At 43.3% G+C, this 17,360-nt stretch overlaps 1 pseudogene; it reads left to right on the forward strand.

Moving 5' to 3' along the window:
- The first annotated feature begins 420 nt into the window (after positions 1–420).
- LOC132006444 (large ribosomal subunit protein uL11-like) lies at positions 421–14,793 on the forward strand (annotated as a pseudogene).
- The last annotated feature ends 2,567 nt before the right edge of the window (positions 14,794–17,360 follow it).

The following is a 17,360-nucleotide window of genomic DNA, read 5'->3' on the forward strand; positions in this document are numbered from 1 at the left end:
GAAGAAGGCATATGAAGACAGAGACAGTTTCCCAAGATCTAGGTGCCTCAGTATGACGCTTACCTAGGCGACCTCCAGCAAGGGCTGGGTCTCAGACCATCTCTGAGGGGAAATTAGAATTTCTCAGTCAGTATGTTTTTAGTGAGGCAATCCCACTACTGTGAATCAGGGCAGCACTGAATGTAGGAAGGGTCACAATCCAGGGTGAAGCCTGAGATGGGTGTGGAGATGGGGAGAGCCAGGCCTCAAGCCTTGCCTTGGTTCTAGTAGATGAGGAGAGGAAAGGTCGCCAGTGCGATCAGTTTTTCCACCCATGCCTTCCCCATATTCATCTCTGAGGGGCTGCCTGCTTTTCAGGGAGTGGGGCTAATGGTTTGCTGAACACTAGATTTCTCTCTTATCTGGGTTACCCTGACAACCATGGAGACAGGTACTGATGTCCTGTGGGGGGCAGAACAGGCCAGGTTGGCTCTACTCTGAGGTGATGGGATGTGGGGTGGCCTTGTCGACACATCTGCCCCCCCCCCATTCCATATCTGGAGGAACCATCTGGAAAGAAGTCAATTTAGCTAAGGTCTGGCTTTGCTTGGCTCTGTGGTTTGTTTGCAAGGAACCACCTAGAGAACCACCCGGCTCATGCTGCCTCAGAAGGAGCACCAGAGAGCTGTAGTTGCCTGGAGGCTCTAAGAAGTGGCTCCCCACAATGCTCCCTTGGGCATGTGGCCTCCCTGTGGTGGTGTGCGCCCTTCTCTCTGCGTCTCACTTCTGTCAAGCTTCCCAACCTACCCCTTTGTATACCTTGCATGTGAAGGAAGCCGGTCAGATAGGCTGAATTCTTTACTTCAGGCTGCCTCGAGGGTGGCCAGCCAGCCTGTGGGCGGGATGCCCTGGAGTTAAGTGCCCAATTCTGGTCCTGTTATAGGCCAGCCCTGGACAAAGAGCAGCTTAGGTTCCCTCCCTGAGAGAGGCAGGCAGACCGAGCTGACAGGCCAGGGCGGGCCTGGCAGTTCGTAGCTGACACGTTTAGGGACAGATAGATGGTTGTGTTTATTTCACAACCATCTATCTGTCCCTCTGTAACTTCTCTTTCCCGTCCTAAATCAGTCTTCTGGTCAGGCTAAGGCTGTAATTTCTCTCAGTGTTAAGTTCCTCGGGGGACAAGAGAGGCAACAGGAGGACAGTGGGTCCTAGAGGGAGAATGGGGCGCTGAGCAGGGTGAGAGGATGGCAAGGCCCCTGTGGTGACCAACCCAGCCCTTTCCGTCCTGCCCGGAAGCGCGAGACCACGGACTCACTCAAGGTAACAAAGTCCCAGGAATTCCCCCTCCACCCACGTCTATGAGATGAATAACTTTTTTTTTTTTTTTAAGATTTTATTTATTTATTTGACAGAGAGATCACAAGTAGACGGAGAGGCAGGCAGAGAGAGAGAGGGAAGCAGGCTCCCTGCTGAGCAGAGAGCCCGATGGGGGACTCGATCCTGTCGGGGACTGCCTCTGGCCGGGAAAGTCCCCGCCATTACAAGAAGGTGCTTGGCTCACTGACAGCAAAATACGCTGCAAGTATACAATGAACTTTCTGGTGAAGCCCGCCTAAAGGAGGACATAGTTATTGGCTGTATCAAATTTAATCAGCATAGTTACAGGACTCTCATTGGCTCTCCCCATGGCTTGACCCCTTATTGGTCACCCTGCTGTATATAAGCTAAGGAAGTTGATTAAATAAACGGAAATGAAGCATTAACACCATACCAGGCTCATTGTCGTCCTTGCGGGCCGAGGGCGACACGATCCCAGGACCCTGAGATCATGACCTGAGCCGAAGGCAGCGGCTTAACCCAGTGAGCGACCCAGGCGCCCCTGTGAGATGAATAACTTAAGGCAGTCTACTGGAAGTGCTATGTGGGGACCGGCTCTCCCATCTTCTTGCCCTGGCTACAGTGTCCCCAGCCCTCATCCCACCCTTCTGAAAAGCAGCAGCAGGAGTTAAAAACCAGCAGGGTGAAGGGTGACACCAAGCTTATGCTTAGATCTAGAGACCCCAGGACATTGGCAGTGTAGACGGGGGAAGGGGGTTAAGGAGATCTTGCTGGAAGAAGTCCGAGAATGCGCCCTTCTCTTCTGAGCCTCGTAGTGGGGATAGGATCAGTACCAGAAATCCCTGGAGGTTTAAAAAGTGATAACACGTTTCCATCTTGTCTTCTCTTGAACTTATGATGGTTCTGGGCAGGATGACAGACAAATGTATTTTGAAAAGCTTTTCTGCAAGGGATTCTGATTCTCTTCCCCACTTCCCATGGATCTTTTTGAGAACCACCGCACTATACCTGTCATCTCGAGACTTTTTTGATCAGGCATTCCACCAGCTAAAAAATTTTAAGTAGTATCCTTGGTGTTTGGATATTTATTTTAAAATCATACTACTGTTATTAGTCATCCTAAAGACTTTCATTAACAGAAAGCGAGCTTAAAATTAAATAGCAGCAGAACTTATAATATTTTCTTACTGACCCCTCACTCACCCAGTGCCCCTCTCCAAGTTTGTGTGCACCCATTTTGGAGACCTCTGTTCTCAGTTCCTATTTGAATCCTCCATGCCTAGCCCAGGACCTAACATGCAGTAGGTGTTCAGTAAACAATTTTGTGAAAAAGATCAATCGCCAATAGTTGAATTAGGGCTGGATCTTGGAGAACATGAATATTTTGAAAATCTGTAAGTAAGGAGAGGGAGTGAGTGAGCTGAGATGCTTCCTCATAGATTAACATTATGATTTATTGAGCTTTCTTAACAGAAACATTAAAATCAGACCTTACAGGAGGTCATTTGAATAATGATTGATGGCTTAGTTACTTAAATTACGTGTGTTTACTAATCCCTCATCTCCCATTCTAGTTGCACGACTGTCTCTTGGCTGGGCCAGTCCATCTTGGGAGACAGGTTCTATGAACAGGACAACGAAGGGCAACAAGCAAGCTACTCTGGGGGAAGGGATTCAGTGAGGAGGCTCCCGGGAGAAAGAAGCCCCAAATCTCGGCTATTAGTTAATTAGGTGCCGAGTAAAACAGGCTGGAAGGGCCAAGTGAAAAGGATTATTACAGGCTCTTAATGGCTGGGAATTGATTTATTAGCACGGCATCCCATTTGCGTGCAAGACAGAAAGTTGGTAGTAACCCAGGTTTTAGAGGCAGAGGGATGGAGGGTTCAGGGCCCCTGGGATCACCTCTCAGAGGATTTCTTTGAACTTTAACCTGCTCACCCATTCCCAGAGCCTTTGTTCTGGGGGAGGGGGGTGGCAGGCACCCAGAGGTAGTCACTTTCCAAGTTCATTCTCAAAGCCCGCCTTCAGGAGTGCCACACACCCTACCGACAGAATGCCAAGACCGCCCTTCTTCCTCCCTTGTTTTGTAGATGGTAATTGCAACATGTGTATGTTGCTTGCTTATAGCTTCTGTGTTGGACTCTGTTCTCAAAAGGCTTTACACATGTGTTGACTGACTTAATCCTTGCAACAACATGGGGGGATGGTGCCACAGGTCTTTTTCTTTTAAAGCTGAGGCAACTGAGGCACACAGTGGTGAAGTAACTTGCCCAGGCTCATTAGAGTTAGGGAAGCTCGTGAGTGGCCGGTAAGTGGCAGCTCTAGGAGTTAAACCTCAGCTTGTTGGCCTCAATGACATGCCCTCACCATGGTGCCATCGCTGAGGGAGTGGAAGTTCCCCAGACTCAAAAGGATCTAGCTGGTGTTGGGCTCAGTTCACGACCTTCCTCCCCCTCAGTGCCCTGATGCCCCAGACCCCTGCTCCCTAATTTTCTAAATTAATCTGGTCCCAGATCCATCATTCACACTGAAGTGTAAATGATCGAGGATCTGTTAAAGGACTATCCCTCTCTGGGAAACTTTTTAGCAGGAGCCAGAATGTTGAAAGGATGAAGCCTTGAAGATGGAATCCAAGGCAACTTCTGGGACGTTTGTTGTGGGTGTTTGATTGTTCAGTGTCACACTCTGCAGCCTGGAGGGCAGGCAAACGCTTTCTCATTTGGGGCCACAGCCGCCCAGAGGCTGGAACCATGCAGAGCCTCAGCCTCGCCCCCGCTCACGTTCATGGTCTCCACGGGAGCCGCTGGGGAGCAGAGCAGAGCAGCTGCCACCACCAACTCCATCATTAGAAAACCTGGTATGAAGTTTATAGCCTATTTCACAGTTTTAAAAGTGTGTGTCTGATGTCAGTCTTCTCAAACTATGCAGCAGGGTGGCTTGGTCCTTGTGCCAACCGTGCAGCCGTCCTGGACCCATGGAACTTTGAATGGCAGTCCCTGCAGCTGGGATCAAAGGCAGGGGTGGGAGCGTGCTGGCAACAGGCATGGCCTCTTGGAAGATGTGGGGAGAGAACGGAGACCCCACTGAGTGGACCAGAGAGGCCCAGGTCCTCATCAGGTGTCATTACGCATGTGGTTTGCAGAGAAGAGTCTTTTGATGGAGTCCTGGGGAGCACGGAGTTGCAGGCGGGGATCACAGAAACTTCTAATGTTCCCCTACAAGGGAAGCAGACCCTGCCCTGGCTTCATGACTCGTGTGTGGCCTTTATGGGCCGTGACCAATGGCTCAAGGCCTGGGCTGGCAGCCGTCAGCCTTCATCCTAGGCAGGAATTCTAATTAAACCGGGACTCCTGGGTCTCACTTACAAAGAGCTCAGCCCCAGACTCTGCCTTCCAGGCCCCACCCGCTGGTCACACTCTTGAATGCCACCTGCGGGGACGCCCAGCTCAGGGATGCCTGGCTTGCCTTCGAAGTGGGCTGCAGAGGACCTGAGCCAGGTTGAGCTTTGGGGCAGGCCCTGAGCTTTGATCCTAAGAGAGCTTCATTTATTTATTTTTTAAAGATTTTATTGATTTATGGGAGGGAGGGAGAGAGAGCGCACGCACAAGCAAGGGCAGGAGCAGAGGGAGAGGAACAAACAGGCTCCCCGTTGAGCCCAACGTGGGGCTCAATCCCATGAACCTAAGATCATGACCTGAGTTGAAAACAAGTTGGACATTCAACCAACTGAGCCACCCAGGCACCCTGATTCTAACAGATCCTTAGAGGAAAACATCCGATGGCCTCTTGGATGGCTCTGGTCCTTCTCTTGGCACTCTCCTTGCTATTTGTACTGCTCTTATGTATTTGTAACGTGTATCTCTTGTCTTCACAATGAATTGGGTTGGTTGAGGTATTCAGGGATCGAGGGAAATTCAGGGTGGTAGAATCCCCATCTGGGCTTCTCCAAGGGGCCCGCAGGTGGGAGCTCATTCAGAGAGACCCAGCTGAGTACCAGGCAGACCATGAATTAGCATCAACGTCCGCGGCTCATGAGAGATGGATGCCAGAGAAGCTGGACCCGGAGCTGCATCAGGGGACTGGTATGATTTGTGGAGGCAGAAAGGAAGCCCAGGGCACAAGGAAATAGCTGCCTTGCACATTTTAAATAAAACAGGAGGTTTATCTGCACATTAGAAATCCTTAATTCCCAAACTTGTCTAGTAATTCCTAAAGAGAGCAGTCGGAACAACCCTGCTGCTTTTCTCTATTCAGCAATCAGATTGTCCTCTTTCTGCATGGTTCTGACTTTCAGTGCTGTCCGTTTAGGTCTAACTTCAACAGTATAAAATGAGAATGTGTGTGCGTGAGGCTGATGATGGCCGTGGTGGATGGCCATGGTAGAGGGTGGGGAGGCAACGTCCCCCAGGAGCTTTGGCTGAAGCTCTGTCAGCAAATGTATCACTGTCGAGGGTCAAGACCCTCTCCCAAGTCCCGTTCACTGGTGAACAAAATGCCTGGTGGAAAGAGAGTGGAAAGTCAGGGGTGAAAGAAGAGATCCAAAGGGTACCTGGTGCTGCCTTTGGAGAACCGAAGCTCCCCAGGCTCGGTGGGTCTGCACAAACTAAGTAAGGCCTGGGCTCTTGGCTGACTTTCCTGCTAGTCCTGAAGACACCCACACACCCAAACCGCGGGGAATGCAGCTTGCTGACCTTGGCAGGAAGGAGGGCTGACTCGGCCTTTTGCGTAACATAAATACTCAGCACAGCTGCCTATGACCTGCCCATTTCTTGTCAGATCCAAGAGGGAAAGACCTACTGGCCAAACCCTTTACCCCACTGCACCTCAGACCCCAAGAACTTGGGCTCTGCTCAAGTTAGTAAGCTGGAGCTGCTCCCCTCCCCCCAACTGGCTGCTGGTGGAGGAAAATCCTGGGTAAGAAGGACAGTAAGAACATGTAAGGAGCTGCCTGGTCTAATGGGATTTAAAAAAAAAAAAAAAGGTTTGCTGTTGATAAACGTGCTTGGGAAGCCTCCTATTAGAAAAACTCTAGGCCTTTCTGCTCCGGCTGATAGGGGATTGGGAGAGAGGGAGGAAAGAATGAAAGAATTTAACTTGGCAAAAGAGATGATCTCTCCCAGTGCTTGTCTCACCCATCCTCACCACCCTCCCAATCCCATTCCCGGGGTTGACCTGGATTCAGTCCTTTGTTCATAACACACTGTCACCAGCCCCCAACCCTTGCCATGACTGGCAGTACCTCCTTCCTCCCTCTGCCCGAGTCCTGTGAATCCTTCTAGACCTGACTGGAGTCCCATGACTTCCATGAAAACTTTTCCCACTCCCCTGACTTCTCGCTTCTTGGAACTCTTGATAGCCTGGAGTTAGTCCCACACACTTTGTTAGCACTTAATTTTTCTCTAATAGTTTCATGAAAATTAGCTGTGTCTCACTAGCTTGTTGTCATCACTTAGAGAGCACTGCCCAGTTGCATCCTGGGATGGGCTCAGAAAGTACAGGATTGCTGGATTGATGGATGGGTTCTTGGAAAGATGGCAAGTTCTTCCAACATATGGCTGCTGTGGCCTTTTTCCAGGGCCTACCAGACCACAGGGTAAATTGGAAGGAGGGTCTTTGGTCTTGAAATTTGGAGATGAGGCTCCAGCAGGAAGAAATGAGCTACTAGATGTATATATGCTGTTTGGTTGGAGCCCAGCTCCATTCCAGTGTGGCAGCCCTTATGTGAGGGCTTGTCAGGAGATGAATGGGCAAGATGTTGCCTCAGCATTTTAGGGCCACACTTCCCTGGATAAATGGCTTGAGTAGGTTATCACCAATGTCTTACTGCTATGAAAACTAAATTGTGTCTGCCCAAAATTCATGTTGAAGCCCCAGCCCCCAGTGTGATTGTCTTTGGAGCTAGGGTTTTTGGGAAGTACATGAAACACTGTGGCATAATGGAACATTACTGAATTGGAAAAGGGGAGCCTCCTCTCTGCCATTAACCTCTCTGGGTTCCATTGTCTCCTGCAAAAACTGTGGAAAATAACCCAAGCTCTGATAAAAGAGACAAACTAGGTGATTGCTTGAGGGTCCTTCCTACTCTAAGAACCCCTAATCTAAGTAATAAGGAGGGAGACAGCAGACTATCACAGAGAAGAACACTTCTAACCCTAAGTGCCATTTGACAAGGGAATGGATATTGTGTCAATGGTGCTGTTCAGTAGGGACTGGGTGACATCCAATGAGGATACACTAAAGGCTAGATGATTTCCAAGGTCTCTTCCAGCACTAAGGGCCTCCTACAAGGCTATGACTCATGCCTCTTTGTGCTCCTTGCCCTTTCTTCAGCTGCCAGCAGCCACTTGTAGTCAAATGTGACCCCATTTTATGTTTGAGTAGAGAAACAGAGGACAACACAGAGCCAAGTTCAACTGTAAGGTTCTCCAGATTCTCAACTTGATAGTTGTTACCATTTGCGTCTTGAATGAGGAGGTAGTTTGTGTCACAGGCCCTGGGACTTCTAGTCACAAAAACTTAAAAAGGGTAAGACATCCATGGTGGCTTTGGGGTAAGGATATATGATGGGAGGGAGCAAACAGGTCCTGAATCAGAAGATGCTTCTCAAGAGAACCAAGGGGCCCTTTGCCCCACTTGGGTTCTTTTCAGAGATGTCCATGCCTCTCTCATTTCTCCATTAACTGCCCACCTCTCTCATTTCTCCATTAACTGCCCACCTCTCTCATTTCTCCATTAACTGCCCACCTATCTTCCTCTAGAGTCTCATCTGTGCTCTACTCTTGTGGGTATTTTTATGAATCCACAAAATCCTACCATTTTCCATCTGGAAGCTTCCTTTGAGAATATATAATTCAGTGTTTCCCCAAATGTCAGTCTTTCACACACCACTTTCACAGTTTTTGACAAATACATATGCCAACTGTTCTATTATTTACTCATAGCTTTATTTAAATTGGGACTTTAAAATCCTGCATGTTTTTAAATTACCAACATAAATGGAAAACCAGCCTTACTTGCATGCATTTAAGATAACCATAATTAATATTCACCATTAAAAGGAAAAAATGTATCCCCTTGGGACGCCTGGGTGGCTCAGTCTGTTGTGTCTGACCCTTGATTTCAGCTCAGGTCATGATCTCAGTGTCATGAGACTGAGCCCTGCATTAAGCTCCACCCTCAGCCAGGAACCTGCTTGGGATTCCCTCTCTCCCTCTGCCTCTCCCAACTCCCTCCCTTCCTCTCTCTCAAATAAATAAATAAATCTAAACAAAGCCAAAAAACAAAACCCCAAAAACAAAACAGGTTTCTTAAAAAAAAAAGTTTCCCCTTGTACCCATGTAAAATTACCCCAAGAACCTTACCATGTTATGAACTTTTACGAACATGAATCTGCTGCAACACTCTCTCTGAACATTCATTGGGAACATTCACATGGAAACTAAGGCCCAGAGAGGTTTAGCCACTTGTTCAAGTTCAGCAGAAGATGAGTGGCCTGCACTTTTGACTCTCAGAGACTCTTGGTTCATTCTACCTCATGCTTCTTTAGATGAAGCTGATGGGGTTAAAGATATTTACCCTCTGTATTAGTTTCCCAGGGCAGTGGTAACAAAGTACCACAAACTGGGTGTCTTAAAACAGGAACTTTTTGGTCTCAAACTTCTGGAGGCCAGAAGTCCAAAATCAAGGTGCTGAGGAGGCCATGTTCCCTCCAAACCCTCCAAGGGGTGGGTTCTTCCCCGCCTCTTCCAGTTTCTGGGAGCCCCAGATGTTCTTTGGCTTGTGGCATCATAATTCTAATCTCTACCTTTGTCTTTGCCTGGTATTCTCCTTGTGTGTTTATTTCTGTGTTGCCTGTGTGGCTTAGTTGGCTGAGTGGCTGCCATCAGCTAGGTCATGATCCCAGTGTCCTGAGATAGGCTCCTTGCTCAGCAGGAAGTCTGCTTCTCCCTCCTTCTGCTCTTGTGCCTTCAATTGCTCTCTCTCGCTTCCTCTCAAATAAAGAAACAAAATCTTTAAAAAATTTGTTTAAAAAGAAAGTCTCCCTCAGATAAACAAATAAAATTAAAATTATGGAATTACATACATTGATAAAATAATAACATGCATTGGACATTGTTGTATGCCAGTATCATCTCATTTGATCCTTACTTAGCTCTCTGAAGGAAACAAGTGTGGTAGATTCTTACAATAATGGTCCCCACTGAATTGTTCTTCCTGTATCCATGTCTTTGTGTAGACCCTTTGGCAGTGATTCTGGGCTTGGTCTTATGACTTGCTTCAGCAGATGGAATACTAATAAAAGTAGTACAAACAGAGACTTCAAGCTGATGGGGGGTTTTGCCTACTTTTGTTGCTGGGAACTCTTCTACTATCATGTGAATAAGCCAGGACTTGTCAGTGGAGGACAGGACTTCGTGTCACAGAGAGAGATTGTCTCAGTTGAGGCCCTACACAACCAGCCTCTAGCTGATCTGCCAGCTGATTGCAGCTACGTGAGTGACTCCAGGAAGAACAGAAGAACCACCAACTGGATCCAACCTAACGGCTAACTTGCAGAATTATCATGAGCACATAAAATGGTTGTTTTAAACCACTAAGCTCTTATATGGTTTGTTACTCAATGATGTGTAATTGACACAGAAGATATTGTTTCTATTTTATAGATGAAGAAACTGACTCTCCAAGGACTTGATTGACCTGCTCATCATGACAAAGACTGGAAAGAAAGAGAAAGCCCCATCCTTCTTTGATGCAAGAACCTAGCAGTTGAACACAGTGCTATGGGCATTTCTGATCTTCACTGATCAGTAATACATGGCAGAGCTTCGGAAATTCTAGAAGAAAGGAGCAAAGTATTCTAGGGGCTGAAGTCTGACCAAGCGCCAAGAGACTACAGAGATGAGGCTCTTTTTGTCTGGAAAGTCAAATGTGTGTGAGATAGGAGAAGTAAAGCCTGCAAAAACATGGTAGAGAGGTAGACACGAACTAATCCAAATATCTGAAAACTGGGAGAGGGACAACAGCCTCCAAAGCTTGAAAAAGGCAATTTTAGGACAAATGAAGTCTAGGACTTCTTTTCGCAGTGAGCATTGAGTTAATAGGACTCATTATTTTGAAATGTGGTATAGGATTAAAATGTAAATAAATGGTCTTAAATTTACTTATTTATATATGCAATCACATTTATTGAAGACATACTATATAGTAGGCACTGTGCTAGGAGATGGGGATTCAGAATTGAATAGTACACAGTCGGCTCACTCATATTCTAGCAAGAGGCAGACATGTTGATTACTCAGTCCACATATGCTGATTGAGCACCACGTGGGCCAGATCCTGTGCTAGCTCTGCAGATAAACTGGTGAGCAAAAGAGAAATCCCTCCTGCTCTCCTTGAGCCCACAGTTTCTTAAAGAAGGCAGATGTTAGAGAAATAATTAAATTATAACACACGACTAATTAGTCACTAATGAGCTTGATGTTGTAAGAGAGAAGTACAGGGAGCTTTAGGAATATACAAAGAGAGGTCATTATGTAGTCTAGGGAGTCATAAAAGATCTCCTTGAGGAATTTAGGAGTAAGCTGACAACAGGAGGCTGAACAGCAGTGAAGTTGGCAACGAAGATGGGTGGGAAGAACATTCATAGAGGGAACATTGTGTGACAAAGGGTGGAAAAGAGTTATTTGAGGAACTGAAAGATGTCTAGTATGGCTGTGTTGGAGGAAACAGTAGGGGCAAGAATGGGCTACAGTAGGTTTTTTTCTGTTGTGCTCTGTTGTCCCCAGAGGCTGAACACTAAAAACTGCATCATCTGAGCTATGTAGCCCTCTGGCTTCTAGTTGGGTCTGCACGACAGAAGCATGAGTAGGAGATCAGAGATCATAGTGGAGAGAAGGCATGACATTTCTCCTACTCTCCCCCGTTTGGGTGCTGAGGTTCTGGCAACTGTTGTATCTTATAACAGTAGTTCCTGTTGGTGGCCCTACTTCCATGGCCCCAGTTTGATTAGTTTTGGTAACACCCTTTGTTCACTCTGTGCATTAAAGCCTACCAGTCACAATGACTTCCCACTGTTGCTAGTCCCAAGTACCTTAATCTCCCTTTTTCTTCCTTTAACTTTTGTAAACCTTCTCTTTATTAAACTGTCTTTAAATTCCAGTTGAGGGTGCCTTCTGTTTTCTGCTCAGGAGACTCACTGAAGGTCCCACTAAGGACTTTGGACTTAGTCCTGGGCAATGATAAGATGTTTATAAGATTTCAGCAAAGGAGTGACATGGTATTTGCTCTTTAAAATATCCTGGGGTTTCTGCTTCTAGTAATGATAGAGTAAGATCTTACTAGACTGTCTCTCCTATAAAAACCAACTAAAAATCTGGACAAGTAGCAAAAACTGTAGCTATGTGAGGTAACAGAAAATCAACAGTAGCAGACAGACTCTTCATGGAAGTACATTGTCAGAGGAGCAGAGTTTTTTTTCAAAGTAAGTTCTCATTTTTGTGGCTTTTCCCCTGGGGACAATGTGGTGATATGATTGCTGGAGGTGACAGGGTGCTTGTGGAAAAACTGGAATCTCTCTGGGCTGGGAAACCAGAGAGATTTCAGAGGTTTCCCAATTTCCTGGGAAACCAGGAAATTGAAGCCAGAGAAATTGTGTCTGCTGAAGAGAGTGGAAGAATCACAGACGGGAAAGAACCAAAGAGGATCCCAAATTCTGACTATCCATATCTCCCTGTGACCCCTTGTATAGGCGTTTACAGAACAAACTGATAGTGATTCCGATAAAGAAAAAACATTTGAACAGACACAGGAACGCAGGAGCTGCTATGCAATAGAAAGAGTTAGTGGTTCTTATCAGAGGGGGAAAAAACTAGAATTTTTTCCATAAACATTTACAATGACCAGGATACAACCCAAATTTATCTGACTTACAAAAATCCATGAATTTGGAACACATTCTTGAGAGAAAAGAAAATGTGAACGTGACCCTGAGATGACCTAGATATTGGAACTAGCATAGAGGGATTTAAAAATGGCAACCAAAACTATCCTCAATGAAGTAAAAGAAAATATGCTTATGATGAATGAAAAGGTAGGAAATCTTAGTAGTGAGAGAAAAATGATTTTTTGAAAAACCTAAATGATTAGAAAAAGAAAAAAAATTTTAAATGGAAACTTCAGTACCAAAAAATACAGTATCAGAAATGAATGGACTTGATAGCCAGTGGAGATGACAATGGAAATAGGAAGAGAACTTACTATTGGAGCAATAAAAATTATCCAAGGTGGAGAACAGAGAGCAAAAAATAAAAAAATTAAATAAAATAAAAAAATTAAAACATTAAAAAAAAAACACATCATGGGGGACCTGGGTGCCTCAGTGGTTAAGCCTCTGCCTTCCGCTCAGGTTATGATCTCAGGGTCCTGGGATCTGAGTCCCACATTGGACTCCTTGCTTGGCAGGAAGACTTCTCTCTCCGCCTCTGCCTGTCATTCTACCTGCTTGTGTGCACATGCTCTCTCTCTCGCGCGCGCTCTCTCTCTCTCTGACAGATAAATAAATAAATAAATAAATAAATAAATAAAATCTTTAATAAAAAAGGATAAGATAGGGTGAAGGAATATGGATCAACACCGAAATGAAGTTTTTTTTTTTTTTTAAAGATTTTATTTATATATGAGAGAGGTGGGGAGAGCACATGAGCAGGGCGAGGAGCAAAGGGAGAGAGGGAGAGGGAGATAATCCCAAGCAGACTCTGCACCAAGTCTAGAGCCCAACCCTATGACACCAAGATCATGACCTGAGCTGAAACCATGAGTTGGTCACCTGCCTAAGCTATCTAGGTGCCCCTTGCAAGGTTTTTGTAAATTGTGTGAAATACAACCATGCTTACTAAAGCATTTTGTAAAAAAGTAGGGATGTATATTATAATTTCTAGGGTAGCCACTAAAAATAATGCAAAGAAGGAAAGCTAAAAAGCCAACAGGATAATTAAACTTAAATCTTAAAAAATATTGAAACAATAAAAAAAGATAGGAATGGAGGAACAGTAGAACAAAAGAAAACAACAAAAACCAGAGGAAAAATATAAAAAACCAAATGGTGGCTCCAAATCCAACTATACCAATAATTACATTAAATACTAATGGATTAAGATACTCCATTTAAAAGGTAGAGATTGTCCTATTGAAGAAAACAAGATCCAACTACATGTTGTCTACAAGAGACACACTTAATATAAAGACACAGATATGTTGAAAGTAAACAAATTAAAATACTCCATTTAAAAGGCAGAGATTGTCATACTGAAGAAAACAAGACCCAACTATATGTTGTCTTAAAAAGTTAAAGTTAGACATACTTAAAAAGTTAAAAAGTGTGTCTCTTGTGGAGACACACTTAATATAAAGACACAGATATGTTGAAGGTAAATGGGTGAAAAAACATAATGTGAACACTAAGTATAGGAGAGCTGAAGTGGCTATATTAATATCAGAAAAAGGAGAATTCAAAACAGAGTATTTTTAGAGGCAGAGAGAAACATTTCACAATGATAAAAAGGGTCATTTCACAATGACTTTACTTGTAAATATGTATATGCTTAATAACAAAGCTTCAAAATATATGAAACAAAATTGATGGTGTTGAAAGGAGAAATAGACAATTCCACAATCATTGGTGATTTTATCATTTCTCCCCAGCAATTGATAAAATGAGACCCCCCCCCAAAAGAAAAGAGAAAAAAGAACTGTGATTTTGAACAACAGTATCAATCACTTTGGTTGAGTTGTTTTTTATAGAATATTACACTGAATGATGACAAAAAAACACATATTTTTTTCAAGGACACATGGTGTGTTTACCAGGACAATTGGCCATAAAGCAAGTCTTAAATTTAAAGACTGACATTGTGGCTTTTTGGATTTTGCCTGGGAGGAGGTGAGGGTGCAACTGTCTTTGGTCCTCCCAAATCCGGGTTCATCTAACACCAGCTGCCTCCACCGTGCCACCTAAGTTGAACTCCAACCAGATCAAATAATATACCTGAGGTGCCCTCGTGGGGAAGTCAGTGCCACGTCTACCTTGGCCCCCAACATCAGCCCCTTGGGTCTATCTCCAAAAAAGTTTGGTGATGACATTGGAATGGTTTAAGATTACAATGAAACTGACCATTCAGAACAGAAAGCCCAGACTGAAGTGGTGCCTTCTGCCTCTACCTTGATTAACAAAGCCCTTAAGGAACCACAAAGAGACAGAAGGAAGCAGAAAAATATTAAGCACAGTGGAAATGTCACTTTTGATGAGATTGTCAACATTGTCTGATGGATATGGCACTGATCTTTACCAGAGAACTCTCTGGAACCATTAAAGACATTCTGAGGACTGCCCCATCTGTGGGCCGCAATGTTGATGGCTGCCACCCTCATGACATCATGGATGACATCAATAGTGGTGCAGTAGAATGTCCAGCTAGTTAAGAACTACAAAGGAAAATCTTTCAGTAAAGGATCATTTAACAACCAAAACACAAAAAACAAACAAAAAAAGATCAAAAAGATCAACATCATAGAGAATATGTTCTCTGATTATGGTGGAATTAAATTAGAAATCAATAAGATAATTAGGAAAACTCCATATATTTGGAAATTGTGTACCACACTTCTAATTAATCCATCATTTAAAGAAGTCACAGTGGAAATTAGAAGATATTTTGAATTAAATAATAATGAAAATACACACATCAAAATCTGTGGGATGTTGCTAAAGCAGTGCTGATTGTAGGACTACAACAGGAAATATACAAGATAAACCTAGAATGTCTTGTGCCAGAGAGTAAGGAAATGCTCAAAAATCAAGAGGATAGGGGCATATTGAAGAGATACAGGAGCAGCCTAAAAAAGCTCCCATGACCAAAGTTGGGACAGTTTGAGTTACAAGACCAATAATGCAATATTGGATTATAACCCCAAATATAAAATGAATATCCATGGATCTGTATTGATATAAATCAATGACTGAATAAACAAATGTGGGAGAAGAATTCCAGATAAATTAAGTGAATGCTACTGCCCACCCCTTTGAGTATGAGCTGTAAAGTATAGAAAGGGATGGCGGGGCAGGGGGAACAGAGAGGAAGATGAGAAAATAACTTGACAGTGGAAAAACTTGACAGTGGAAAAACTGATCGAGATTAACATTGTCATTGATAAGCCATGCTGAAACATACCCTTCACATGATATGATGAGAACGGCACGTCACCTTCATGGTCTTTCTCCTCAAAACCCACTATACCAGTCTAACCAGAGAAAGACAAACTGGGAATCTCCAGGATTCCTCAAAACAGCCAAGGTCACCAACGACAAAGAAGCTGAGAAACTGTCACAGTCAAGAGGACCCTAAAGAGACCAATGACTAAATAGGTTGGAATATCTGGATAGGATTCTGAAAATGAAAAGGATGTTAAGGAAAAACTTACAAAATCCAAAAAAGTATTGTTTCAGTTTATAGTAATAAACTAATGTTGATACCTTAATTGTGACATGTACCATAAGAATGTGAAGTGTCAGCAATAGGGGGAACAGGGTGAAGGGTGTATGGAAACTCTGTGCTATATTCACAACTTTTCTGTAAATCTAAAAATATTCTAAAATTAAAAATTTGTTTAAAAAATTAGGGGATGGACCTAGAGCAGTGCAGAGAGGGAAATTCATAGGTTTAATGCTTATATTGGAAAAAAGTTCCCTAAAATCAATTACCTAAGTTTATCACTTTAGATGTTAGAAAATGAGAAATTAAATCCAATGTAAATAAAAAGAAGGAAATAATAAAGACCAGAACTTAATGAAATAGAAAATGAACAGACAATGAAGAAAATAAAAATAAAAACCTGGTTGTTTGAAATGATCAGTAAAATTGGTAGGGCTCTCATCAGATAGATTAAGACAAAAACGGAGAAGGCACAAATTAATAATTTGAGAAATGAAAGAGAAAACATTACTATAGACCCTAGAGTCATGAAAAGAATGATAAAGTTATGTTGTAGAGAACTTTGAGCCAATAGGTATGACTACCTATAAGAAATGGAAACATTCCTTGAAAGACCAAAATTGACAAGGGTGATTTAGAAAGAAGTAGAAAACTTTAATAGACCTATATAAAATACAGAAATTGAATTCATAGTTAAAATTTTATCCACAAAGATAACTTCAGGTCCAGATGGCTTCACTGGAGAATTCTATTAAACATTTAAGGGGAAAAAAATCGTACTAGGCTCACAAAAATTCTTTAAGAAAATAGAGGAGAAGGGAACCGTTCCCAACTTATTTTATGAGGCTGGTATAACCCTGATTCCAAAACCAGATAAAGACATTACAAAAAAGAATTAGAGGCCAATATCCCTCATGAGTAGAGACATAACAATCCTTCATAAAATATTAGCAAATAGAAACCAGTGACATATAAAAAAGGTAATAGATCATGACCAAGTAGGATTTATTCAAGGAATGCAAGACTGGCTTAACATTTCAAAATCAATCAATATAACTCAACAAATTAACAGAATAAAGGAGGAAAGCATATGATCCTTTCAGTAGATGCAGAAAAGCTTTTGTTAAATTAGACATGCTTCCATAAAAACAAACTACAACAAAACACTCAGCAAATTCAGAATAGGAGGGAACTTTCTCAACCTAATTAAAGAGATCTTCTAAAACTTACATTTTATGCTTAGGCGAAAGGTCCAGTGATTTCTCCCTTAGATGAGGAAGAAGGCAAAGATACTTTCTCTCAACACTCGTATTCAGCATTGTACCGGGGTTTGTAGCCAATGTAAAAAGACAATGAAAAGAAATAAATGCATATATATTGGGCAGGAAGAAGTAAAACTGTCTATATTTGCAGATAACATAATTGCACGTGGGGAAAATCCCAAAGATTCTACAAAAGAGCTGCTAGAATTAATAAACACAGCAGTATCTTAGGATATAAGGTTAGTATACAGAAATTAATCTTTTTTTTTTTTTTTTTTTTTAAGAAAGCTCCACA

Source organism: Mustela nigripes, chromosome 18 (assembly GCF_022355385.1).
Source record: "Mustela nigripes isolate SB6536 chromosome 18, MUSNIG.SB6536, whole genome shotgun sequence".
Taxonomy (NCBI): Eukaryota; Metazoa; Chordata; class Mammalia; order Carnivora; family Mustelidae; genus Mustela; species Mustela nigripes.